The sequence below is a fragment of the Tenrec ecaudatus genome, chromosome 12 (genome assembly GCF_050624435.1).
Source record: "Tenrec ecaudatus isolate mTenEca1 chromosome 12, mTenEca1.hap1, whole genome shotgun sequence".
Taxonomy (NCBI): Eukaryota; Metazoa; Chordata; class Mammalia; order Afrosoricida; family Tenrecidae; genus Tenrec; species Tenrec ecaudatus.
This window is the reverse complement of record NC_134541.1, coordinates 101,068,990-101,095,655: the sequence shown is the minus strand read 5'-3', so window position 1 is coordinate 101,095,655 and position 26,666 is coordinate 101,068,990. Positions and strand designations below refer to the sequence as shown.

Below are 26,666 nucleotides of genomic sequence, written 5' to 3'. Positions count from 1 at the left end.
TCAAAGGGCTAAGGCAAGCCAGCCCAAAATGACCGGGCTCCCTCCTACGGGGGCGACTCGCTGGATGCTCCGGTCTGCACTCAGAGCCTGGTCATGAAAGCTGGTGCCGAAGAGGGGATTCCAGTGGGGACACAGCTAGTAGGGCCAGGCTGTGTAAGAAGTGGTGTTTGCTGGCCTTTTCAAAGAGCTCCTTTCCGCAGGTCCTGTAGGAGGCCATGCCTAAGGCCCTGGCTCCGGACACAGCGCCCGGACACCTAAAAGCAGCCCCCAATCCAGCCGTGGCTGTAGATGGTCATGCTCCAGGAGAACGGGGTCAAGACTGCAACTCTTTATGGAAGTAGAGAGCCTCATCTTTCTCCTTCAGAGCTGCTGGTGGTTTCAAACTGCTGACCTTGCAGTTAGCAGCCCAACATGTAAGCACTACACCACCAGGGCTCCAACAAGAACGATCAAACCTACTGTCTCTGACCCAGAGCCCTGTGGGGACAACACTCAGTGTCGGGACAGAGACTAAGTGGCAGGACTGGCCCAGACTGACCCTGCGACACCGAGGCAAAACACTAAAGGCCTGTGGCAGAGCAGGGAGTTCCCGAGGGAGTACAAAGGATAGACTCGGGGCCAGAGTGTGGCGCCCCATCAGACTCTACTGGAGGATACACCTAGAGGTCAAAATTCAGACCTTGATCTATTTACAGATTTTTCTTTCTTTTTAAAATGTTTTCTTTTTCTTTTTTCCCCCTTAATTAATTTATTCTTTCTTGGGTCATTGGTTTTCTTTTTTGTTGTCATGCTGTGTTCACATTCATCGCCTTGTCTTGCTATGCCTTGTTTTGGGTGCATATTATTATCTCTGCAGGTCTATCTAGATAAGATAGGCTGGATGAAGAGTCAGGAGGAGAAAACAACTGGACTGATGGTTCCGGGGGAACATGGGAGAGGGGTAGGAGGGGTTGCTGACCAACCCAGGGACAGGGGAGCAACAAGTGATCCAAAATTAGTGGCAAGGAGGGTGTGAGAGGCCTGGTAGGGATTCAGCAAAGGCAATATAACTGAGAGAAATTACTGAAACCCAAATGAAGGTTGAGCATGATAGTGGGACTAGAGGAAAGTAAAAGGAAACAGACAAAATAACTAGGAGACAAAGGGTATTTATAGAGGTCTAAATACAGGCATGTATATATGGAAATAAATTTATATAGGATGGTGGGGAAATAGATCTACATGCATATATTTATAGGTTTAGTATTAAGGCAGCAGATGGACATTGGATCTCCACTCAAGTACTTACTCAATGCAAGAACACGTTTTTCTATTAAATTGGCATTCCATGATGCACACCTTCCTGACACGATCACTGAAGACGTGTACTTAAGCAAATGTGGTGAAGAAAGCTGATGGTGCCCGGCTATCAAAAGATATAGGCTTAAAGATAAATAAGTGGCCATCTAGCTCAGAAGAAACAAAGCCTGTTAGGTAGTCTAGCGCAGGTGCTGGGGCATCCATTATGCATTCCCAGAGGTCTGAGCTACAGAAACAAAGGAGTGGCACACTGCACATGCTCAGAGGTTCGGGTTTCCCGCTGGGTATGCATGGGTGGGTGCTGCACCTGGATTGGCCCACTTAGGCCAGGTGAATTCAATTCAGTCAATGGGGTCTACCAGGGATCATCCACCATACCTCCCCACGGATTCCTTGAAAAGGCAGGAGCCCCGAGTCGACAGAGAGACTTTGCGGAACTTTGCGTGACTGTGCGAGCAGTTTCCAGGCAGGCTGCAAATTCGTGAGGAGCCCTGTGGGTGCCGTGTAAAACCTGGAACTTCTAATGCTCATAAAACTCACTCGGATCACAAACCAGACTTTGGCGTGAATTCCTTCTCACTTGGAGCCAAGGACCAAGGTATATCTATCCCCAGAGAGATCTAACAAGCCCACATGGAAGAAGCACACCAGCCTGTGTGACCATGAGGTGTCAAAGAGATCAGGTATCAGGCATCAAAGAACAAAAAAAGCATATCATTGTAAATGAGGGTAAGTGCAGAGTGGAGACCCAAAACCCATCTGTAGGCAACTGGACACCCCCTTACAGAAGGGTCACGGGGAGGAGATGAGCCAGTCAGGGTGCAGTGTAGCAACGATGAAACATATAACTTTCCTCTAGTTCTTAAATGCTTACTCCCCCACCTATCATGATCCCAATTCTACCTTATAAATATGGCTAGACCAGAGGATGTACATTGGTACAGATAGGAACTAGAAACATGGGGAATTCAGGGCAGATGACCCCTTCAGGACAAGTGGTGAGAGTGGCAATACCTGGAGATTGGAGGGAAGGTGGGGTAGAAAGCGGGAACTGATTACAAGAATCTATATATAACCTCCTTCCGGGGGAATGGACAACAGAAAAGTGGGTGAAGGGAGATGTCGGACAGTGTAAGATATGACAAAATAATAATAATTTATGAATTATGAAGGGTTCATGAGGGAGGGGAGAATGGGGAGGAAGGGGGGAAAATGAGCTGACATTAAGGGTTCAAGTAGCAAATTTTCTGAGAATGATGATGGCAACAAATATGCGTGACACAATGGATGGATATATGGATTATGATAAGAACTGTACGAGTCCCCAATAAAATGATTTTTTAAAAATTCCTGCTGTCACAGAGACTCACTTGGTCATGCAGAAGGCCATCCTTTACACTGGAGAATCAGAGTTCCAAAATCACACATCAGATGGAAGCAGGGCAAGCTTGGAAGGAGGCATGGCTTAGTTCCATCCCACGGGCCACCGACCTGCTCATGAAAGAGCCCAGGGGCCAAGGGAGAAAGGCCCAGCCCTCTCACCCTCAGAGTGCGGGGTGCGATTCTCCCGACTCTTCCAACGTGCTCTTCCTCATCTTGGGTCCTGGCACAAGTGACTTCTCAAGCTGGTAACCAGGAGGTCATTTTTGCTTCCTCTCTTCCCTTATTACTACCCCCACACCCAATGTCAACAAGTTCTGTCAACTCCTTCAACAAACGTGGGCCTCCATCTATCCCTCCCACCCTCCATTTGTCTGTCCATTTACCCCTCCACTCGCCCATCCATCTATCTTCCACATCAATACATCCATCCTCCTACCCATCTATCCTCTACCTCACCCCATCCATCTATCCTCTTCAACCCATCCATCCCCTGACCCATCCATCCATCCTCCACATCAACCCATCCATCCTCCCACCCATCCATCTATCCACCACACCAATCCATCTATGGGATACAGAAAGATTTTTCCAAAGTTGTTTCCCCAAATACATGCCAAACCTAGCTCCTTGCTACACATGGTGAATACACTTGGAGGTTAACAAAAGTAGGTTCCAGGTTATGCTCCATGAGGGTTATTAGCCATTTAGAGCAATTAGACTGTATAGGCTGCCCCACCCGAAGCAGGGCCCACTCCCTTCTGATAAGGATAGATTGGTTTTTTTAAGGAGAGTCCAGGGAGGTCAAGCCCACTCAACGGTGACCGAGGTTAGGCTGCCACATGGAGTTTAGGGTTTGCCCTTTTCGTCAATGTATCCCCTTAGTCCCTCCCCTTCCTACTACATGTACGCCCCTAGCTTATTCCCTTTTTGTTACATGTGTGCCTACTTACATTTCTTTCCTGTGATGTCTGTGCCTATTGTACAACCCCTTCCTGCGACATATGTTTTTACCTGTAATTAGGGGGCTTGCACACCCCCAAAAGATATATAAGCCTTGGTTAGCAATAAATCGCTCTTTCTCTTTTCCGCTTTCTTCTGCCCTCTCTGTCTGTGCTGTGTGCGGACCTGGCTGTTGAGATCATGGCCGTCCAGGAGGTGAGCTTACTACCATGGAATGTGTCTGACTTCTTTTTTTTTTTTAATTTTAACAATTTATTAGGGGCTCATACAATTCTTATCACAGTTCATACATATACATACATCAATTGTATAAAGCACATCTGTACAGTCTTTGCCCTAATCATTTTTTCCTCCTCTTTTCTTTTTTTACATTTTATTAGGGACTCATACAACTCTTATCACCTTCCATACATATACATACATCAATTGTATAAAGCACATCCATACATTCCCTGCCCCAATCATTCTCAAGGCATTTGCTCTCCACTTAAGCCCCTTGCATCAGGTCCTCTTTTTTTTTTCCCCTCCCTCCACTTTCCCCCCTCCCTCATGTGCCCTTGGTAATTTATACCTCGTTATTTTGTCATATCTTGCCCTATCCGGAGTCTCCCTTCCCCCCTTCTCTGCTGTCCCTCTCCCAGGGAAGAGGTCACATGTGGATCCTTGTAATCAGTTCCCCCTTTCCAACCCACTCACCCTCCACTCTCCCAGCATCGTCCCTCACACCCTTGGTCCTGAAGGTATCATCCACCCTGGATTCCCTGTACCTCCAGTCCTCATATGTACCAGTGTACAGCCTCTGCCCTATCCAGCCCTGCAAGGTAGAATTCGGATCATGGTAGTTGGGGGGAGGAAGCATCCAGGATCTGGGGGAAAGCTGTGTTCTTCATCGGTACTACCTCGCCTGACTTCTTTATGTTACTCTCTCTCCTATCTCTCCAATTTCTCTAGGACTTTACTATAATCTTTATATATCTTAAGTGTACAATTGAGCCTACCGAACCTGTGATTAGTTTTGGGAGGCTGACTACCCCCATACCCATCCATCCCCCACCCATATCTATATCATCTATCCTCCACATTAATCATCCATCCTCCCACTCATCCATCTATCCTCCACATCAACCCATCCATCCTCCACATCAATCCATCCATCCTCCCACCCATCCATCCATCCTCCCACCCATCCATCCATCCTCTACATCAATCCATCCATCTTCCACCCTCCTACCTCTTTCCCTTCTATCCATCTAGCTTTCTATCCATCTGTCCCTCACTCTGTTCCTCACTCTCCCATCCATCTGTCCCTCACTGTCCCCCACTCTGTCCCTCCATCCCTCCATCTGTCTCTCACTCTCTCATCATCCACTGGTCTGTTTGCACAGCTAACACCCTGGGCACAGTTACATCTTGGTTTGCTTGGATGACTGCAGGTGCCTACCTTCCCCAGATCCACAGATTCATTCTCTACCCAGTCATCTTTCAAAAGCATAAATCAGATCCCTCTGCTTAACAGCTCCTAAGTCCTCCTTAATAAGATCCTCACCACAGCCTGTGAGGTCCCCCAAAGCTGGGCTCTGTTGACTCCTCTGGCCAGTCCCTCAAAATCTCACCTTCCAGCCACCCCCATTTTTCTTCTCAGCTCAGAGCCTTTGCACACACTCTTCCCGCTGCCCGAACCCTCTCCTCCCACTGTTCACAGCCCGGGCTCTTTAAAGCCCAGTGTCAATGTCCCTCCCTTCCTGACCACCCTGTTAGTTCCTGTCTCAGCAACTTATTTCCTCTGTAACTCTCCTACAATTTGCAAATGATTTTGGCTGTCTTTCTTAACAGGGTATCCCCATGTCCTGCAAAGTGTCTGGTCCCCAGAAGGGACTAGAATGAGTGGGCAAAGGGATATTTAGATTCTCGTGGATACATGTGAGCAGAGTGTGGTCTGCGGGGATTGCCATCGACGTGTTACTATTGTTCGGTGCCATCGAGTCCATTCCGGTTCGCAGACTCCGGGGACAACAGAATAGACTGCCATCCTCACCGTGGCTCGTATGCTTGAAGCCACTGTCGCAGCCGCCGCATCAACCCATCTTGTTGAACGTCTTTTTCCTGCCCCTCCACTTTACCCAGCATGCTGGCCCTCTCCAGGGACCGGTCTCTCCTAATAACATGCCGAAAGGAAACCAGCTCTCACAATGAACAGGGTCCAAGAGGGGCCCAGTGTCCCGTGTGAAAGACATACGAAGAGATAAAGACAAGAGGCAACGTTGAGGCGAGGGGACGGTGGAGTCGAGACACTGCCTGGTCTGCAGCTTTATTTGAGGCAGGTTTATGTGCCCGCCTTGTCACAGAGCCTGCCACAGGGGACAAGTTCACAATTATCTCAGGGTACACAAAGAAACAATAACACATCAGTCAATTCATCCAGGGGCCGGAGGGGAAGAGAAGTCAGGAACAGGAAGTAACTTGACACATGGTAGAAAGCTGCGTCTCAGCAGCTTTCCCAGGGAGCAGGAGGGAAAGTGTCCACTTTATTTCAGGCGAGAGTCAGGCCATGCAGTGCGTCGTACACGCCCATGGTTGAGCTGGCAGCATTTTCTCACAGGGCCGGGCCTGGGCCATGGAAGGCGGTGGTCCTGTCACATTTGCCCAAGGAGCAACAGCTTTGCCCCCACAGACGCTGAAGTCTCACCATTCTTGCCTCCAAGCGCATTCCGGCTGTGCTTCTCCAAGACGGATTTGCTTGGTTCCTTTGGCCGTCCATGGCACTTTCAGTATTCTTCTTGGCACTGATTCTTCTCCGCTCTTCCTTATTCAATGCCCACTTTCATGTGCATATGAGACGGCTGAAAACACCATGGCTTGGGTCAGGCGCACTTTATTATTTTTTATTTTTTTACATTTTATTAGGGACTCATACAACTCTTATCACAATCCATACATATACATACATCAATTGTAAAAAGCACATCCATACATTCCCTGCCCCAATCATTCTCAAAGCATTTGCTCTCCACTTAAGCCCTTTGCATCAGGTCCTCTTTTTTTCTTTTCCCCCTCCCTCCCCTCTCCCCGCTCCCCCCTCCCTCATGTGCCCTTGGTAATTTATACCTCGTTATTTTGTCATATCTTGCCCTATCCGGAGTCTCCCTTCCCCCCTTCTCTGCTGTCCCTCTCCCAGGGAAGAGGTCACATGTGAATCCTTGTAATCAGTTCCCCCTTTCCAACCCACTCACCCTCCACTCTCCCAGCATCGCCCCTCACACCCTTGGTCCTGAAGGTATCATCCACCCTGGACTCCCTGTACCTCCAGCCCTCATATGTACCAGTGTACAGCCTCTGTCCTATCCAGGCCTGCAAGGTAGAATTCGGATCATGGTAGTTGGGGGGAGGAAGCATCCAGGATCTGGGGGAAAGCTGTGTTCTTCATCGGTACTACCTCGCACCCTAATTAACCCATCTCTTCTCCTAAACGCCTCTATGAGGGGATATCCATTGGCCGACACTTGGGCCTTGGGTCCCCACTCTGCACTTCCCCCTTCATTTAATATGGTATATATACATAAATACATATACACATATACACACACACACACACACATATATATATATATATATATATTTTGCATGATGGGTCAGGCGCACTGTAGTCCTCAAAGTAACATCCTTGCTTACAGCGCTTTAAAGAGACCGTGTGCAGCAGACTGACCCGTGCGATGTGTCCTGTGATCTCCAGGCTGCTGCTTCCAAGAGCATTGGTTGCGGATCCAAGGAAGACAGCGTCCTTGGCGTGTGTGAGTTGTTTGTAGTCTTTATTTTTATCTAATTTCATATATTCAAGTGGTTTCACTACAATCAGCTCATTCAGTCTTCCAACAATCCCGTGAGATTGGTGCCATTATCAGATCCCTCTATAGATGAAGTCACAGAGGCACAAAAGCTTTAAGGGACTTGCCCAAGAGCAGAGAGCTGCTGAGTATGGAGGCGCTGGCTCCACAGCCCCCACCTCCACCGCAGTCCCCACCTCCACCGCAGCCCCCACCTCCACCGCAGCCCCCACCTCCACCGCAGTCCCCACCACTGTGCTGGCATCCATGGGCAAAAGATGGACGCATGTGTGTGTGGACGCGTGGGCGGATGGATGGACAAACTGGCAAAAGCTGGGCCAAGCAGCGGCAACAGTGAATAGTGGTAGCTGGTGCCCTGAGTGCCAGCTGATTCTTGGTAGATCTCACGACATTTTGTCTCATTTATCCTGCTGTCTAAGCTACAGTGGACAGTCAAGTACAAACAGACTCGAGCCAGGTATCCCCATGGTCCCGTACCTCAGACTGCTGAATCTTCAGTCCATGGTGATCCCCAGAACCTCTTCCCTGGGTGGGTCAGGAGGTTTCCCTCTCCTTCATCCCAGCCCCATGCTCAGGGTCTGGGAGATTCAACTGCGGCTTTCCCCCCCTTCACCCAATTTCAGTTCTAGCTGCCCTTCATTTGGCCCACTGTCTGGACCATCCACCAGGGAGGACACCTCCCACGCCCTCCCAGCGCTCAGCCATAGGGTGGCCTGCAGCCATCTGCACACTCAGACTCTCCCACAGCACTCCCTGCTCAGGACCTCCCCCAGGACCGCAGCCCGGCAGCCTGCTGAATCCCAGGAAAACAGCACGCTTTTTGTTTGGAAGAGGAGCAGCTCACAGAGGTTTGTCCAGACCCTTAGAAACAATGGGACACGGTCTGCATGCGCCCACCCCTCCCAGTCCACCTCAGCCCCACCTAGAGGGGAACTCCTCCAACAAAATCTTCTTAGGATCAAAGCAGAATATCAACGGATAAAACCACATTGCCCAAATCTATTTCTCTTCCCATTTTTTAATAATTTGGACTCGAGCATCCAATTTAACACAATTATAAGTGCAGGCTCTCGGGCCATCTTGCCGTGCACAACCCCAGAATCCTGCTCGTCTGCTCCTGCTTGAAGAGCCCCCCACCCCGCCCCCGTCAGCCCAGCCCCAGGCTCCAGAAGTCAGGCCCCCGGGAATATTCTGCCCAGCCACATCTCCCCCTTCCAGAGTTCAAGTACTTAATAACCACAGGAAAAAAATGATATATTTTTAAAAGTACCAGCACACTTACAAACCACATTATCTCAAATATGTCTAAATTATATATCTATATGTAGATCTATAATTTTAAGGACTTTTTTCTATGTACCAGCACACACCATGGAATACCCCTCGACCACAGGGAGGAATGAAGTCCAGGCGCTGCCACGCCGTGGATGAACCTGGAACACCTCGTGAGGCATGGAGTAAGTCGTCACCAAAGGGCCAATGCTGTGGGATTTCACATGTCTAAGTGAACAATATGCAGAAACTAAAGGTGAGGAGTGGTTACCACAGGTGGAAGGGGGCGGGGCGGGGGCATTGCTTCAGGTCTATTGATGTAACGTGAACGGGGGTGGGCATCGTCTGCAAAAGGCTAGTGATCATGGGGGCACAGCTTGAACGTAGTCAAGGTTGCTGGATTACACGTGTAGAAACTGTTTTTACTACAGTAACCATCTTCAAAAGGAGGAGGGAAGACATTGAGCTTCACGTGATGATGAATCAGCCCCCACACCACTCTGGGGAGGGGTCTGGAATGCCCCCCTTAGTTTTGATGGCGTTGTCTGGTGGCATATCACCTGTGTCATCTCTATAGCCAGGGAATCAAAGGGAATGGATGCTCCTTATCCCAGTCACGAGGGACTGAGCTGCAGCTCCCCAAATATGTGCACATCCTAACCCCAGAACCAACATGTAAGAGCCAGCTCACAAATGGATCGGGAACAAGAGGGGCTCAGCTGCAACTGAGAAAATAGAGTACAGATGAAAGGCAAGAGACAGCATTGGGGTGTAGGGGGCTCAAGGAGAAGGGATTCCCAGGCCCAGGTCTTTATTCAGGCAGGCTTTTATTCAGAATGTGTCGTGTACCCTGCCGCCTGTGACCAGCTCTCACACAAAGGGTTGGTTCATCATTATCTGAAGGCAAACAAAGAAGCATTAATATTTTAGTCATTTTGTGTATGGTCCGGAGGGGAAGATAAATCCAGGAACAGAGAGTAGAACGGATATTTTGCAGAATGCTGTGTTTCAGCAGCCTACCAGGGAACCGGAGGGAGAGTGTCCACTTTACCTTAGATGAAGGTCAAACCATCTGGTGCCTCGGCTTCCCGGGGTGAGCAGTCAGCTCCTTGCCACAGGCCCTGCCTAAACCAGAAAGGTGGCAGCCCTGCACTACTTCAAGAAAGAACGCGGTCCAGACTGAATGCACTCTGTTACTCAGAAGCACGGGTTCTCTGCGTTCAGAGACTTTAGCACCAATATCTCCACATTCAGAAACTGGCACATATTCCGTTCTCAGAATCCATCGTAAGGCAATCTGCTCCCACACCTACACACGTGACCTTGGTGGGAAAGAAGGTTTTCTGTGGTTCTGTTAAGGAGCCGTACTGTGGTAGGGTGGATCCCAACCAACACCAAAAGCCGTTGCCATTGAATGGATGTCAGCTCACAGAGGTGATGCAGGATTTCCAAGGCTGTAAATCTTTATGAGAGGAGTTAGCCTCCTCATATACCTTCAGAGTAGATGGTGGGTTTGAACCACCGACCTTATAGCTGGCAATCCAATGCTTACCCAATAGCACCTCCAAAACGCCAAACCAAGCTCATTGTCACCAAGTCAATTCTGATTCATAGCAACCTTACAGGGCAGGGTAGAACTGCCCCTGTGGGATTCCGAGACGGTAACTCTTTCAGGGAGTAGAAAGTTTCTTCTTTCTCCATCTCAACACATAGCCCACAGCACCACCAGGATGGATCCGAAACCTAATCACTTCTGACTTGTGAAAAGACTTAGTCACACACAGGGGGGAAGAGGAAGAACAGGGAAAGAAGGAGAAAGATCAGCTTAACCCTAGGAGTGCCGGTGGCTATTAGAAGCTGAAAGAGACGAGGGTTTGCCCCCTAGAGCTACACCCCCTAGAGCTACACCCGGAGTTCAAAACTGCAGCTTCTTGACCTTCTGCTCCCTGAAGCCACAGCGTGTATTTGTTACTGCAGCACTGGCCAAAGAAGACACCAGTCAACACCACAGCTTTGCTACCTCCCTCCCTACAGCCATCTCCCCCACCTGTTCCCATCCATCCACAGGGCAGCTTTTTATTTCACTGCGATTAACTCAAAGGTAAAAGCAAACCCAACTCGGGGAAATGGTTACGGACATTCAAATAAGCAAGTGTGTTGCAAGCCAATTTAAGTAGGTTGATGGACTTTTTCAACTGTAAATTTAGGAAGCCCAAACCCAGATCAAGTATTTCTGATAACAATTGAAATATGCTCGGAGCGTAAAATACCCACCGACTTTCAAACGAGGGTAAAGGGAAAGTGAGCCGGGAGTGTGGGTTTTAATGAACAGGTTTTATTAGTGTTAGCGATCTTCCCGGGTGTTTGGAATGGAATGGAATGAGCGTCAAGGGACAGGGTGAGGGGCATGAAGAGAGGGAGGGCTAGAGAGAGGGAGAGACAGAGGATGACGGCTTGCGGCCACAGGAGAAGGTGAAGAACGTCAGAGGGGAGAGAACAAAGGAATCCCGCGTTAATAAACTTTGGGGACAGAAATAAATTATTATTAATGTCTAAAAGGAGCCTGTGCTCCCCCCCCAATCCCGCCTTGATTAGGTGTGGCCCCGGCAGAATGACTATGAGAGGGCAGAAGGTGAGGCGTCACATGATGCTGGGGGGGCAGATGGAGAAGGGGTTAGAGATGCTGGCGATGGCTGAGAACCTTCGCGTTACTGCTGGGCCCTTTACAAAGAAGATCAAGTAAAACTCATCCATTCCTTTTCGCTAATTATATTTCCTAGTGATGTTCTGCCTACATTGGGTGAAAACATAGGATCACAAATTAATTTCATCTGGCCATGTTTGCTTTACTGGGTCATGTCGAGTCTGAATTGGCTGGACGGCAGTATGTTTGGCTTTGGTTTAACTAGAAATTAAAAAACTAAATACTGGCATTCTATTTATACCAGATACCGTGGCCCTAGATCATCCTGAAGTTCGTTAGCAAGGCCAATGAAACACAAAACCAAAAAATAAATAAATAAGCAGCCCACGGCCCTCCAGTCGAGATTGACTCCTAGCAGCCCACCAGGTAGGAAGAACTGTCTGGGTTAATTTCTGAGACTGTAACTCTTTACGGAGTAGAAAGCCCTGTCTTTGTCCTGCGGAGTGGCTGGTGATTTCAAACTGCTGACTTTGAAGTCATCAATCCAAGACGTAACCACTACGCCACCAAGGCTCCAGTAACTAAACACAAAGGGCTTTCAGAAATTCAGTGGAGGCATCAAAGGAATAGACAATGAAAATTTCCCACGCACCTTTTGAAGCCTCCTGGTAAAAGTGTCACAGAGTGGCCACCTGGCCAGAGGGCTGTTAACTATCTTCAGTTATGCCCCCAAAACATAAAACCCTTTGCGCATAATCCAGTCGCCTGCCACTCAGGACTCCGGCCGGCTCTCTGTGTGTTCGCCAGCTGTACCTGCCTGGGCGCCCTGTCAAGGATAAGGCTGCCAGGGTGCAGGGGAGGGGCAGGTAAACAGACACACAGCTACAAAATCTGTGTGGGTGCCACCCCTGTCCCTCGCCAGAACTGGGTTGCAGCTTTGGGTCCTCATCCCCAAAGTCGGGGTCACCAACAGGACGAGACCTGGAACCTGTGGCTGGTGTCATTGCCTCCCTCTGTGGGGGCCTCTGAGCAGTCCTGAAGGCAGACTTCTTGCCCTGGGAGGAGGGCTGAGGTTGGTCAGGGCAGGGGGAGAGGGGCTTCCAGGACCAAGACTCAGCCCATCAGACCTACACCTGCAGGCAGGTCAACCGCACCCCAGCTAGGAGGGAGGGAGCTATGGACTGGTTTGGGGGGTGGGTGGTAGTGTCTCTTCATCCTGGAGGGGACGAAGGGGAGGCCTAGGGCCTTGTGTGCCCTGCTGCTCTGCGAGGCTGGTCAGGAGGGCAGCAGACGTGGCTGTGGGCACAACTACAGAACTTGGAGGCTTCCAGCACTTCCGGCCCGAGGCTTGGTCCAGCCCTCTTTCTCCCGAGGAGGTTCTGTTTTCGCTTTTCATTTTATTGAAGACTCTTACCACTGTTGTCACAATCCATACATCGCTTGCATCAGGCGAATTTGTACATATGTTGCCTTCGTTCTTTTCTAGACATTTACTTTCTATTGGACCCTTAGTATCAGCAACTCTTTTTCCCCCTCCGTCCCCCCATCCTCGTAACCCCCTGATAGATTGTATATTATTATTATTATTTCCATCTCACACCCTCCCCCCATGTTTTCTGTTGTTCTTCCCCCGGAGAGAGGTGCATGCTTATGTATCGATCATTGTCATCAGTTCCCCCTTTCTCCCTTCCTCGGCCCCCTTCCCCCTACCCTTCTGGTATCGCTATTCTCACTCCTGCTCCTGGATTCTGTGTGTCGTGAGCTCCCACCTCTCATCTGTACCTGTGCACAGGTTCTGGTCTAGTCTGAAGTGAGAAGCAGCACTGGGGTCATGGTAGTGGGGGTGGGGGGTGAGGAAGCCTCAAGGAACCAGAGGAATAGAGTGTGTTTCATCGATGCCTTACTGCACCCTGGCGACTCATCCGGTTCTGTTTGCTTTTTCCCGACACTGTTTCTTAGGGTTTGGGGTTTTTCCTCCCAAGACAGAGGTGAGGAAATGCTCTGAGCTAACGTGAGATGGCTGCCCCATCCTGGGTGTAACCCAAACCCTTGACCAGTACGCGTGAAACGGGTGCATCTATTTTGCAGTTGCCAGCTTAGCTTGAGAAACTCCATGTTGCTTTAAACTGCCTTCAACCCCGGCCCCCACCTCTCCCTGCCAGCAGCCAGCTGTCCTTCCTCCCCTCCCTCCCCTCCACTCTCCCGACAGACAGACCTTGAATCTCTCCAGATGTCTGCAGACTCCTGGTATCCTGCCTGCCCCATAAGTAAAAGCCCAACTGCCTGCATTTTCTCCCTCCCCGTTAAGCCTGAACTATACAGACCCCATGCTCCTTTGTCCGGAGTCAGGGGTGTTTTTCGGGGTGATGACCTCCTCTTGAACCAGCTGTTCAATAAAGGCGTCAATTATTCATGAAGTGATGTGGTTGATCCCCTGGTACAACAAAAAGAAGATATTATTTCTACAGACACAAATACCCAAAACACCCTGATATATCTTTTTTTGGTGACCTGTATGCGTTACTGTATTGCCTGTAACTTAATGCAGAAAATTAAAAGGAGAGAGAAAGACAAATAAAGAGTGAGGTTCTGATTCCTGTCTGTACCAGTGTATGTACATCCTCTGGTCTAGCCGGATTTGTAAGGGAGAATAGGGATCCGAGACTGTCATTCTTCATGGGAGTAGAAAGCCCCATCTTCTCCAGCGGAGCAGCTGGTGGTTTTAAAGAGCTGACCTCTTGGTTAGCAACCCGACACATGACCACTATGATACCAAGGTAGGAACTAAAATAATAATAATTAGTGAATGATAAATGAACGCAGTATCTATTTAGAGCAATCTCATAAACTACTTAGGGGTGGGGTGGAATAGAGAAACACAAACTTAGTTACCCCAATAAAGGTGCATCTTGCACCTTGAGATCAGACCCAGAGGGAGCCAGGCACCACAAAACTGAACATTGTGACCCAATAGACTCCTGACTGATGGAGAGGAAAACAAGGGACGGAACTTTAAACCCTCGGATAGTGCAGACTGAATGTGCTGTAGTCCTCAAGACCATGCCCCAGAGCTGCCCTCCAAAGCGTGAACTGAAACTATTCCCCGAGTCGCTTCGAAACTAAGCAACCAGGGCCGGCCCCCATCCCAACTACACGGACCCCCTCCCCCAAGAAGAATGCACTTCAGAGGGCAGCACTGAAGCCACAGCTCAGGGAGAGGGACACGTCTGATCAGAGCACACAGGAGCAAAGTAAGGGGAAGGAAAGAGTGGAGCGCATCCTGGCTCACCAAGCCCTGAGGACGATATTCCTGCTCAGAGCAGTCAATGCACAGAGAGGACCATAAGGCCAGCCCCACCACGAGACACGACATCCTTCACTGACCTGTAGTGCTTCCAGGGACAGCACTGAAGGCACAGTGCGGGCATTGTGCCCGATCTGACCCCCAGCACACCAGGGCGAAACGCTAAGGGTGTGCAACCAAGCAGCAAGGGGAGCAAAGCTATGAAGTCCCCAGGGAACACCAAAAATAGACTTTGGGGTTGGGCATGGCACCCCATCAGACTCAACCGGAAAACACCCCTAAAGGTCAACAAACAGACCGTGAGCTATTTATAGGCTTTTCTTTTTCTTTGTCCTTGGTTTTTGTTTTGTTTTGCTCTATCTTGTTTTTGTGCTTATTATTGTCTCAGCATGTCTATCTAGATAAGCTAGGCAGGATAAATAATCCAGAGGAGAAAATAACAGGACCTACGGTTCGGGGGATGGGGGGTGCATAGGAGAGGGGGAGGGAAAAAAAGGAAGTGGGTGTTAACAAACCAGGGATAAGAGAACAAGGGAACTAAAATAGACGCTGAAGAGGGCATAGGATGCCTGGTGGGGCTTTATCAAAGACAATGTAACTGAGAGAAATAACTGAAACCTGAATGAAGGCCAAACATGATAGTGGGATAAGAAGAAAATAAAAGGAAATAGAGGAAAGAACTAGCAGGCGAGAGCATTTATAGAGGCTTAAATATAGGCATGTACATATGTAAATATATTTATATATAACGATAGGGAAATAGATCTATGTAGATATACTTATATGTTAAGTATTAAGGTAGCAGATGGACATTGGGCCTCTACTAAAGTACTCCCTCAATGCAAGAACACTTTGTTCTAATAACCTAGCATTCTGTGATGCTCACCTTCCCAACATGATCGCTGAAGACAAAGAGGGTGCATAAGCAAATGTGGTGAGAAAGCTGATGGTGCCTGGCTATCAGAAGATAGTCTGGGGTCTTAAAGGCTTGAAGATGAACAAGTGGCAATCTAACTGAAAAGTAACAAAGCCCACATGGAAGACGCACACCAGCCTGTGTGATCACAAGGTCTTGATAGGATCAGGTATCAGGCTTCAAAGACCCAAAACAAGCCAGTCAGGTGCAGTATAGCACCATTGAAACATACAGTTTTCCTCTAGTTCTTTAATGCTTTCTCCCTTCCACCCAACCCCAACTATCATGACCCCAATTCTACCCTACAAATCCGGCTAGACCAGAGCATGTACACTGGTACAGATCAGAGCTGGGAACACAGAGAATCCAGGACAGATAATCCCTCAGGATCAATATTGAGAGTAGCGATACTAGGAGGGTAAGGGAAAGGTGGGGATGGAAAGTGGGAACTTATCACAGATAAACTATCTATAACCCCCTCCCAGGGGCTTGGACAACAGAAAAGTGGGTAAAGGGAAACAGCAGTCAGTGTAAGACATGAAAAAATAATAATAATGTATAAATTATCAAAGGTTCATGAGGAGGGAGGATGGAGAAGGGAGGGGGAAAATGAGGAGCTGATACCAAAGGCTCCAGTAGAAAGAAAATATTTATGAAAATGATGATGGCAACAAATTTACATATGTGTTTGACACAATGTATGTATGTATGGATTGTGATAAGAGTTGTAAGATGCCCTAATAAAATTATTTTAAAAAGAAAGAAACTGAACAACATTGAGTATTGTGTTTAAAGAAATAAACCAAAAAGTCTACATAAAACCGAAGGGCCAACAGCCATCTGCAGGCATAGATGAGCAGTTGGGCAGTAGGTGGGTCCCCTCAATGGAAGTGAGCCACTAGACAGGAGGGCATGAACCCCGGGTGAACAGAGCAGCCGAGGCCACTGACCATAATGCCTGAAGACCATGGAGTGGAGAGTGGGCTTCACTGTATTTTCATCAAATGTTAAAATGATGTGCTTAGTAAATCTATGTTGAGAGAGCAACAAAGATTCTACAGAAAATCCTGATCAAAAGGGGGTGGGGAATACAAAACAGAATCTCACATTCCTGTGGAGTGTAGACTGAATGAGCCCCTGAAAACATTGGCCGGTGACCATGTTAAATCAAGAACATACTGCTAAAGGCTTTAAACCAAGCGATGGGTTAGCTTTACTCATAAGGAATGTCTGCCTTGAGCACTGTGCCCTGCGAGAACCACCTCCAGGGGATTGGAGTGACAACAGCAACTGGAAGTGTGGACGGGACCCCGAGGCGCAGCGGCCACGGTGATGGCGGATGACTTGGAAGGAGGAGGTCACGGGGCTCAAGTCACTGCACTGCACGGCAGACACGGCGGGATCGCTGTGCGTTTGCTGTGTACTTGCCTCCAACAACCAAATTAAAAATTTTAAAGGGCCAGCTGGTCATCCTTGCATTTATTTTTTTTATTTTTTAAACATTTTATTAGGGGCTCATACAACTCTTATCACAATCCACACATATACGTACATCAATTGTATAAAGCACATCCGCACATTCTTTGCCCTGATCACTCTCAAAGCATTTGCTCTCCACTTAAGCCCTCTGCATCAGGTCCCCCTTTTTTTCCCCCTCCCTCTCCACTCCCCCCTCCCTCATGTGCCCTTGGAAATTTATACATTGTTATTTTGTCATATCTTGCCCTATCCGGAGTCTCCCCTCCCCCCCTTCTCTGCTGTCCATCTCCCAGGGAGGAGGTCACATGTGGATCCTTTTAATCAGTTCCCCTTTTCCAACCCACTCTCCCAGCCTCGCCCCTCACACCCCTGGTCCTGAAGGTATCGTCCACCCTGGATTGCCTGTGCCTCCAGCTCCCATATGCACCAGTGTACAATCTCTGCCCTATCGAGCCCTGCAAGGAAGAATTCGGATCATGGTAGTTGTGGGGAGGAAGCATTCAGGATCTGGGGGAAAGCTGTGTTCTTCATTGGTACTACATCGCACCCTGACTGACCCGTCTCCTCACCTAAACCCCTCTGTGAGGAGATCTCCAGTGGTCGACACTTGGGCCTCGGGTCTCCACTCTGCACTTCCCCCTTCATTCACTATGGTATATATAGCTTGCATTTATTTTAGGCAAAATATTCTAGGGGACAAAGTTAAGCTTCTCATGGCCCTGTGGTCCCTGGGAAGTCTCTAGAGAGCCGCACTGCCCTGGGGCCCCTCCTGTTCCTCCATGCAAGAGCAAACCCAGGAGATGCTAGGAGTCCTTTGAAGACACTGATCCACGTCTCTTGGGTCCAGGGTCCAACCATCTGGGCCACTTACCTTAAAGCATCTGCAGAGGTGGGATGGCAGGGCCTGGAGGTTGCAGAGGTTTCCAACCCCCACTCCAATCCCACCCCATCTGACTTCCCCCACCTCCAGCTTACAGAGTCACAACTCACAGAGTGGGAAGGGTTCCCCGGTACCAGACAGTGGCAGTAAGGCGGCAGGACAGGATGCCCGCACTAGGCTCTACCCACAGCCCAGCCAGGCTCGGTCCCGGTGGCTGATTCCCAACCCATTACAACAATCCCCTCATCTATTCCCCGACAGAGGGCTTCAAGTCTTGGCTCAGCCCGCCTGCCCTCTGTCAGCGCGCCCTACTGTGGTGGTGTGGGTGTTGTGGTGCCGGGAGCTATGCTGCTGGTATTTTTAAGGACCGGCAGCATCACCCACAGAGGACAGATTCAGTAGCGCTTCCAAACTAAGGCAGACTAGGAAGAAAGGACTGGTGATCTGCTTCTGAAAGTCAGCCCACTACACCTGATAGATTACAGCAGACTAGGGTCTGGTAGAGCCCTGGAAGAGGAGCCCTTGGTTAGAAGACACTCAACGCAGGAGTCTACCCAACACTGGGCCCAAGCAGACCGACGGCGGTGAAGATGGCCTAGGACTGGCCTTGGTCCCATCTGCTGGACATGTTGGACATGGGGTCATGGTACATTGGCCCAGCTCAATGCCAACAACAGCAGCTCACCCACAGGCTGCCCCGGACAGTCCAAGGGAGCCCGCCCCACATGTAGTCTGGCACGATCAATAGTGTTCTGTGGGCTCCCTCCAGATGCGCCCATTTTCCTAGCGCTGAACGAGAGTGCTGGAAGGACCAGTCGGCCTCCTCTGGGAGGAGAGGAATTTGGAGCCGGGATGGCAGTGTCTTGCCCCAGCCACTTGTCACGCACAGTTCTGGGTACAGTAACCGCTTTCAGTTCTGCGTTTCCCTCCCAAATTCCACCAGCACGCACCGAACACCACCAGTTGCAAAGACGGTGAATTGCAAGTGTTCCCCTCAAGCTCCACGCCTTGCCCTTCAACTGTTCATTGGGTGGACCCCTGCTAGTTTAAATCTGTCCATTGCAGAGTCTTACTTCATTCAAAAATCCACGTGAACAGCCCGTTTGTCAGACACAACGTTGTAGACGATGGCAGATGTAGTCAGGTTAAAATATAGTATCTTGTCATCTGAGCTCCCCTTTGATGCCATTTTAGAGTTGTCTCAGTTAAAAGAAAAAAAAAGCGAAGGTGGAATACGTGGATCAAGACTCCAGTGAGTCCCCTCTGACCATAGACCAGCGATTGACTCGCCTCGCTTTCACGCAGGGCACTTTCATGGAAAGTGGATTCTTGCATATGAGGTTAAATGTCAGCACCTATTTCATCGCCATTTTGACCCATTTTACAGCTGTGCTAGTGTTCAATGGTTTCTGCATTCCTTTGGACTGAAGTTCTTCCCGGTTTTACTTTGAGATTGTTCTTGTTTGTATGTTTTTCTGTATCTAGAATCCAGGATCGGTGACAGTAACTAGATTAACGGTTTCTTGTGGGTACAGCAGGGGAAGTTGGGGGAAATGGGGAGCTAATGACAGTAAGCACATGAAGAAAATGTTCTTAACGGAACAGTGGTCATGATTGTACAACTCTTCTTAGTGTGACTGAACTATTGAGTTGCCTGATAGGTGAATGATACGCCAAAAAAACCGTTTTTTAAGCCATTCGAGTTACATCGCAGTCATAAGCCCTCAGCCCCCACTTCACCAACCACCCCACATGTGGACATTGAAGATAACTAAATAAGCCTTGGCCCCGGAGAGAGGGTGAGGAACGGAAGAAGGATAGAAAGAGGAAGCTCAGGCAGGAGGGGGTCGGTGACAGCCCACTGAGAGGACTGCCGTGGATGGGCTGAAACAGATTCTGTATAAACTCTTAGTAAGCCTTTAACTAATTCACAAGAAAAAGGTTATTGGTTTTGTTTTGCTTTACTTTTTTTCTCTTTTTTCCTCCCCAACAGTTTTATTGGCACATACCGTAATTTACATAACATACAATTGAATTGCTCAATCGTATCCAGGGGGAATTGTACAATCACCACAACATCCATCCTAGATCATTCCTCATCACCCCCAAAATGAACTGTGCAGTCACGATCAGCTCCAATGCTCCCCCCCTAACCCCAAAAAAGTTTTTATTAATGGACCCAAAAACAACAAAAGTAAAAAACAAGGTATGTTAGTCTGGGAACATTAGAGAAACAAATCCATAGAAACTCATATGTATAAGAATTTTATATAAAGGGTAAGTGCACATCAAGAAAACATCCCGAACCAGTGCTGCACAAGTCTAACATTATGTCCAACACTAATCCACAAAGTCCTCCTCCATCTCACAAAGCACACACAATGATGCCAACTGCAGGAGGAAAGCTGAATCAGTGAACGTGTAAGCATCTCAGCACTGGCAGGGGTTTGTTTCCACACGGCGGCTCCAGCACCCAGGGCTGCATCGGAGTAGGTCCATGTGGCTTCTCCTCAGGGATGTCTTGCAGGAAGTGAGCCTTGCCAGCTGAAGCAGGGAACTGGCTAAGGTAGCTGCACCCTGCTCTGACCATCAGAGAGCAAGAGACCCGAGAACTAGAAAGGTGAGGCTCACCGAGCCATTTACCTCTCTGCCCTTCAATTAACCCCACCTGTGTTTATTGGCCAGGCTGGCACAATAAACTTTAACTATTTCTCAAGGTGTCTGTAATAGTTGGGTCCTGATAAAATGGGAGAGAAGCAAAGACCCAAACTCCAATTTCTAAACAAAACAAGAACCGACCCAGTGCCACCGAGCTGGTTTCCACTCCAGAGAAGCGAGATGCCACAGGGGAGCCGCCCAAGGTTCCAGAGCTGCCAGCCCACCCTTCTCTCTCTATATATAAACGGAGGGTCGGAGGGTCGAGGGGCTGGCTGCAGGGGCTGACCCACTGATAAGAACTCCACCAGGACCACCATGCCACTCGGCACAACAACAATGGATCTGCTGGCCTGGGGGCGCCCTGAGTGCCCAAGTCTCTCTGCAAACCTCCAACTCCACTAGCCCTTGAGGCTGCCTGGCTGCTAGACAACACGTTGGCTCAAAACATAATGAACTTCACCTGTGAGCACTGCACTCCTTTAACACGAAAACCCAACAGAGACCAAACAGGTCAGCAATGGCTTGGAATCCAAGACGAGAAGGGCAGGGGGCAGGAAAACCAACGAATGGAAACAGACCCACCAGAATGGAAATGGTGAGAACGCTCCCGCCTCGTGGAGAAGGCGGTGAAGCCACGGAAGCTCAGGTGCAGACACTGGTGTGGGAACTCACTGCTGTGTGCACCTTCGCCAAAAACGCAATGGAATATATATATTTTTAAAGCCTCAGAGAAATCCCCCGAACATAAAGAGAACCATGAGCGCTTCAGCAGCACTGGTACACTTGCAATGCATCTGTCCCTAAGCCCTCCACGCTTCCTTCACCCCAGATGAAACCCCGATTCTTCCCCTCCCCGCCCCGGCAATCGCTGCCTCTGTGCTCTGTCTCGATGGTGGGCATGGCCCTCTGAGCTCTGTCTGCTCCCACTCGGCGGCGGTGCCCAAGGTTCAGGCACACCACAGGTACTTCATGGAAATGGGCCTCTTTTCAGCTACGTGTGTGTTTGCATCAGTGAGGGGCACTCACCTTCCCAGACCCTGAAGCGTTGGCTCCGACCCATGTCCTTGGCTAAGGCGCTCTCAGAAGGAATGAATCGCCTGCCCTTCCGTGACATTTGGCAGGTGTCTGAAGGCACGTCTGGCTGGTCACACCTGGGGGTGTACTACTGGCTCCAGAGGTGGAGACCAGCGTTGCTGCTCCTGCAGGCAGACCCCAAAGAAAGAGCCACCCCGCCTGAAGGCCAAAATGCCCAGGTCCCTGAGGAGCTGGGCCTCCGCTCTCTTCTTGACCTGGCCACGGGGAGTGTGTGGCCGCATTTCTGAAGCTCATCTGCCCAGAGGAACCACGGGGGCCCGTACCATGCAGACTCCTGGCCCTCCTCCAGGGCAGTTGATCCTGAATCTCCAGGTGAGAGGCGCGGGAATCTGCAACTGAGCAAGCCCAGAGTGCATTGTTAGAACCAGGAGGAGGGAACTCTGCAAGGAATTGCTAAGTAAACAAACAAACAAACAAACCCCAAACCCACCACTGCTATGGAGTCCATGACAATTCATGAGACTCTATAGGGCAGGTAGAACTGCCCCTATGGGTTTCCAAGACTAACTTTTTATAGAAGTAGAAAGCCTCATCTTTCTCCCAAGGAGTGGCTGGTGGTTTCAAACTGCTGACCTTGCATTTAGAAGCCCAACTGGTAACCCAAGCCACCAGGGCACTCTCTCTGCTCCGTTATTTCTTCTGTGAAATGGGGTTGATGGTTTTCTTTCTCTCTGGAGGAGTTCTTGGAAGTGTGGGTCAACTGACATGTGAGGAAGCATTTACCCACAAGATAGTCTTATCATAACATGGCAAGTGACCCAAAAATGAAGAAGTGCTTTAAATTTAGAGTCCCCCAAAGCAAGGAGCTCACTCTAGTTTGCTGCTGTGTCCTTGGCTCCTGTTACGCCCCCGTTAAGAATGGGTGTACTAAAATCAGCCGCCAGATTGTGACATTGCCACACCCCTGCCACCTCACGACATTAGGACTCCCTCGGGGTCCCTTCCTCCATATGATAGACATTAAAGGGCGGGTTTTTGTGACTGCTCTGTTATAAAGATGATGTCATGCAGGAGGGATTCACTACTATATCCACTATTGGTGGAGCCGAGGAGCCCTGGTGACACTGGGGGTAGGGCTGAGACTGCCAACCCCAAGGTCAGAGGTTCAAACCTACTGTATCTCCATGGAAGAAGATGAGGCTACATGCCTCTGGAGCGACTTATCTTGGAAACTGTAGGGAGCAGTTCTCTGCTTCCGGTAGCTGCGCATCGGCCTTGACCTGGTGGCAGTGGGGATGGCTTTGGTTTTGTTATTGGTGGAGTCATAGGTTCCCAAAGCTATTTGGCCATCACTACCTTCTCAGAAAGGAAGAGAAAGACGCAGCACCCCGTCCAGTACAGTGCTCTGTGCGCGGGCCACCATCGGGATAAAGGTAAGGACCTGCTTTCGCAGCACCTCTGGATCTTTGCAGCGCCCGAGGGGCAACCCTGGGACACCCTTGAGCTGAATGGCTGGTGACCGAAACTACCCAGAAATGCCTTGGGGGACAGTCCTGTCGACCCGAAAAGTTACAGCCTTGTCAACAACACGGGGACACCCCGTGTCTGATGCCGGCTTCTCTAGAGGAACGAATCCACAGTGAGGCCTGTGGATATAAATGAGTTCAAGGGATTTATTTTAAGGAAATGGCTCGTACAATTGTGGAAGATGTCAAGTCCCAGCTCTGTGGGTCAGGCCTCAGGCTGGAAGCTTCTTCTGATCCACGTGCTTGTAGGAGCTGACAAACAGGCCACGTGGCAGGCTGCTGTTGGCTCTTGGGGTGTGGGAGCCGGTGAACCCTCAGATTTATATATTACGTATTACGTGGCTGGCTCACGTCCCTGTTCTGTACACAAGACCCAGAGAGGGCGAATGTTGCCAGAACATCCAAATATACTAGATGGGGGGCCACCCCCCAAGGAGGCTCCCTTACAATAATCACAGCATGGAGAATAATTACACAATTCTGAGAATCATGGCCGAGCCAAGCTGACACATACCATTAACATCACACCATGAGTTGAAACTTGATAGCAAACAACAATGATATTCGGGTTGGTTTTTTTTTTCAGATGAAAAAAACAAAAAACCAATGATTTCCTTAGGCCCTGGCCCTGTGCCTCTTGTGCCTAATGGGACCATCACAAGGGCGCCTGTCCAAATTCCCAGTGATCCTGCTTTAATTGCCTGGGTGGGCCTGAGCCTCCCAGGGTTTAAAGCTGGGGGGCGGGGGGCGCGCCAGTGTGAGGATGCCTTAGTCATCTGCTCACGTACCTCCAGACACGCCCCATGCTCACAGCCCACAAACACCCACAATCCGCTCACAGGTACAGACATAGCCACACACACACCTGGGCTCCCACGGGCACACCCACACCCTCACACCCAGTCACACTCAGTGACATAGACACACCCACACACTCAGAATCTCAGACCCCTGCACACACCCACTTACACCCACATTCTCACAACACTCACGAAGTCCCAGAGGCACACCCACCCACCCACCAACTCCCTGGCACTCACAGACACACCTTCAAAACCCCAACTCCTGCTTACACACACACCTACAGCCTGGCGCTCACACACCCAGACCCTACGCTCGTTCTCTATCTCACTCTCCAGCACACACACCAGGGACACCCAGATGCCACACAGATGCGCGCACTGCGGCCAGCAATGACAGAAAGCCTGCTCAGGGAAGACACAGGACCAGGGCCAAGGAGCAAAGAGGAGGAATCTAATTGGGCAGCAAGTCAGCAGAGCAGGGTGGACCCAGCACGCGCAGGGGGAGGGCCCCCTGAGCATGGAAGGAACCACGCCTTACCTAGCCTTTGCCTGCTGGCAGCTGGCCGTGGGGGTCAGGGGAAAGCCGGCAGGGCAGTGAGTCAGGCCCCTTGATTGGAGGGACCACTGGCCACCTTGAGAAGCCCAGGACATGAAAGGGACCCCCTTTCATGGGCAAGAGGCTTTGATCAGAGTCCCTTTGGGTGCCCTCTTGTCAGAAGTGAGTGTAGTTCTCCTTAAGGTGGCCAGATCTGGGGCCCACACCCTGCCAGCACCCACCTCCTAACTGGAGGTTGGGCCCTTCCTGGTTCTCAGCAGGGAAGTGGGAGACAGTGAGTGAGCTGGAGGCAAGGGTGAACTTCAAGGGCGGCCACTCTCTAAGAAATATGGAGGCCCCAGGGGTCCCCGAGGGAGGGGTGCACTGGCAGCTGGCTTCTGCAATGCAAATTCCTGATGGGTCTGAAGGCTCTCTTCCAACCAGGGGAGATGCCTGAATTTCATTTCAGGTGCATCTCAGAGGATGGCTGAGTGGGCAGCGGTTCTTAACCTGTGGGTCGCGACCCCTTTGGGGGTCGAATGACCCTCTCACAGGGGGTCGCCCGATTCATCACAGTAGCAAAGTTACAGTGATGAAGTAGCAACGAAAATAATGTTATGGTTGGGGGTCACCACAACGTGAGGAACTGTATGAAAGGGTCGCAGCATGAGGAAGGCTGAGAACCTCTGGTTTAGAGGGTGCCCTGGTGGCGGAGTGGGTTAAGCACTGGGCTGCTTAGTGGAAGAAAGACGAGGCTGTCTGCTCCCATAAAGATTTCCAGTCCAGGATTCCCTCCAGGGCAACTCCAATCCGTCTTGTAGGGCTGAATGTGAATGAACCCAAGAGCAGTGGGTTGGGTTTGGGGTCATGTCAAAATATAGGGGGCTGTGGGGTTGCAGTGGAAGAATCCCTGCCTTCCATGTGGGAGACCCAGGTTCGATTCCCACGCAAGGCACCTGATGCATCATCATACCCCCCACCCCCAAATCTGTCAGCTTGCACGCTGCTAGGCTGCTGGACAGATCAGTTTCAAGGGGGCTTGAAGACAAAGAGGGACTAGGAAGAAAGGCGTGGTGATGTGAAAGTGGGGCCCAGCGTCTGACCCATGATCGGCCAGGGTGGCAGGGAGCAGGCAGCATTTCCTTCTGCTGTGTTGAGCGTGCCACGGGCCAAGGGCTATCCAGGTGCCCACAGGCAACACCCACTGAGTGCTGAACCCTGTGATGCATGCAGCCTCATTGCAAGGGCACCCTGCTATGTGTCAGTGTATAGGGTCAGGTGTTCAAATGGGGCTGCCCACCCCCACCGCTGCCCAGGCACACCACACCATGGGGCACAGAGTGGGTGCTCTGTAAGCATGTCGAAGTGATTGGCAGCTCACCGGTGCCTTCTCAGGGGGGCCTGCCCAGAGGGGTCCACGAGGGCTCAGCCCGTTCTTGTCCCGGGGCTGCTGCTTTCACTTCCTTTCTGGGCCAGCTTCCACCTGGTGGCCTCTACCAGACACAACTTTGAAGGCGGGCACTTCCTTCAGGTTCTGACCTGGCTTTGTCCTGCGCAGCAACCCCACTCCCAGGACTGGCCTTCAGAGCAGAGTTCTGACAGAAAGGGGCTGGGGAGTGGGCAGGCAAGTGCCACCTTGGAGGAGGAAGGCCATAATGAGGGTTTGGCAAAAAATAAAGATAGATCAATAAATAAAAACAATGGAAGCAGGGCAAGAGATTGGGAGATTCGCAAGAGTTAACCGCAACAGAGGCAAATGCTGTCACACGCACTGCGAGTTACTTGATGCGGTTCTTCTGGTTAAAGTGTCCAACGGCCACCGAACGGCCTTTCCCTGCATGGGTCTGGCACGAAGGTGGGGGGGAGAGACTGATAGGATTCGCCTGTGAGGGACTGAGAACAGGATTTCCTGGAGTGTCATCATGCTGTGTATAAAAGGAGCCCTCGGAGAAGAAGCGGGAGCAGGGGTCTCATTTCCAGACAGCGCCAGGAGTGGAGCAAAGTCCTCTGGACCCAAGTTCACTGCACAGTGAACCTCCTAGATCCTGATGGGAGCTACATCCCAGAAGATCCAGAGCATGGAACAGAGTGATGGACTTTGGGTGCCTCTTGGGGAAGCTGGACTTGCTG

General features: G+C 50.2%; 1 pseudogene; it reads right to left on the bottom strand.

Moving 5' to 3' along the window:
• Positions 1-21,697, bottom strand: LOC142422772 (transmembrane protein 256 pseudogene; annotated as a pseudogene).
• Positions 21,698-26,666: the final 4,969 nt, after the last annotated feature.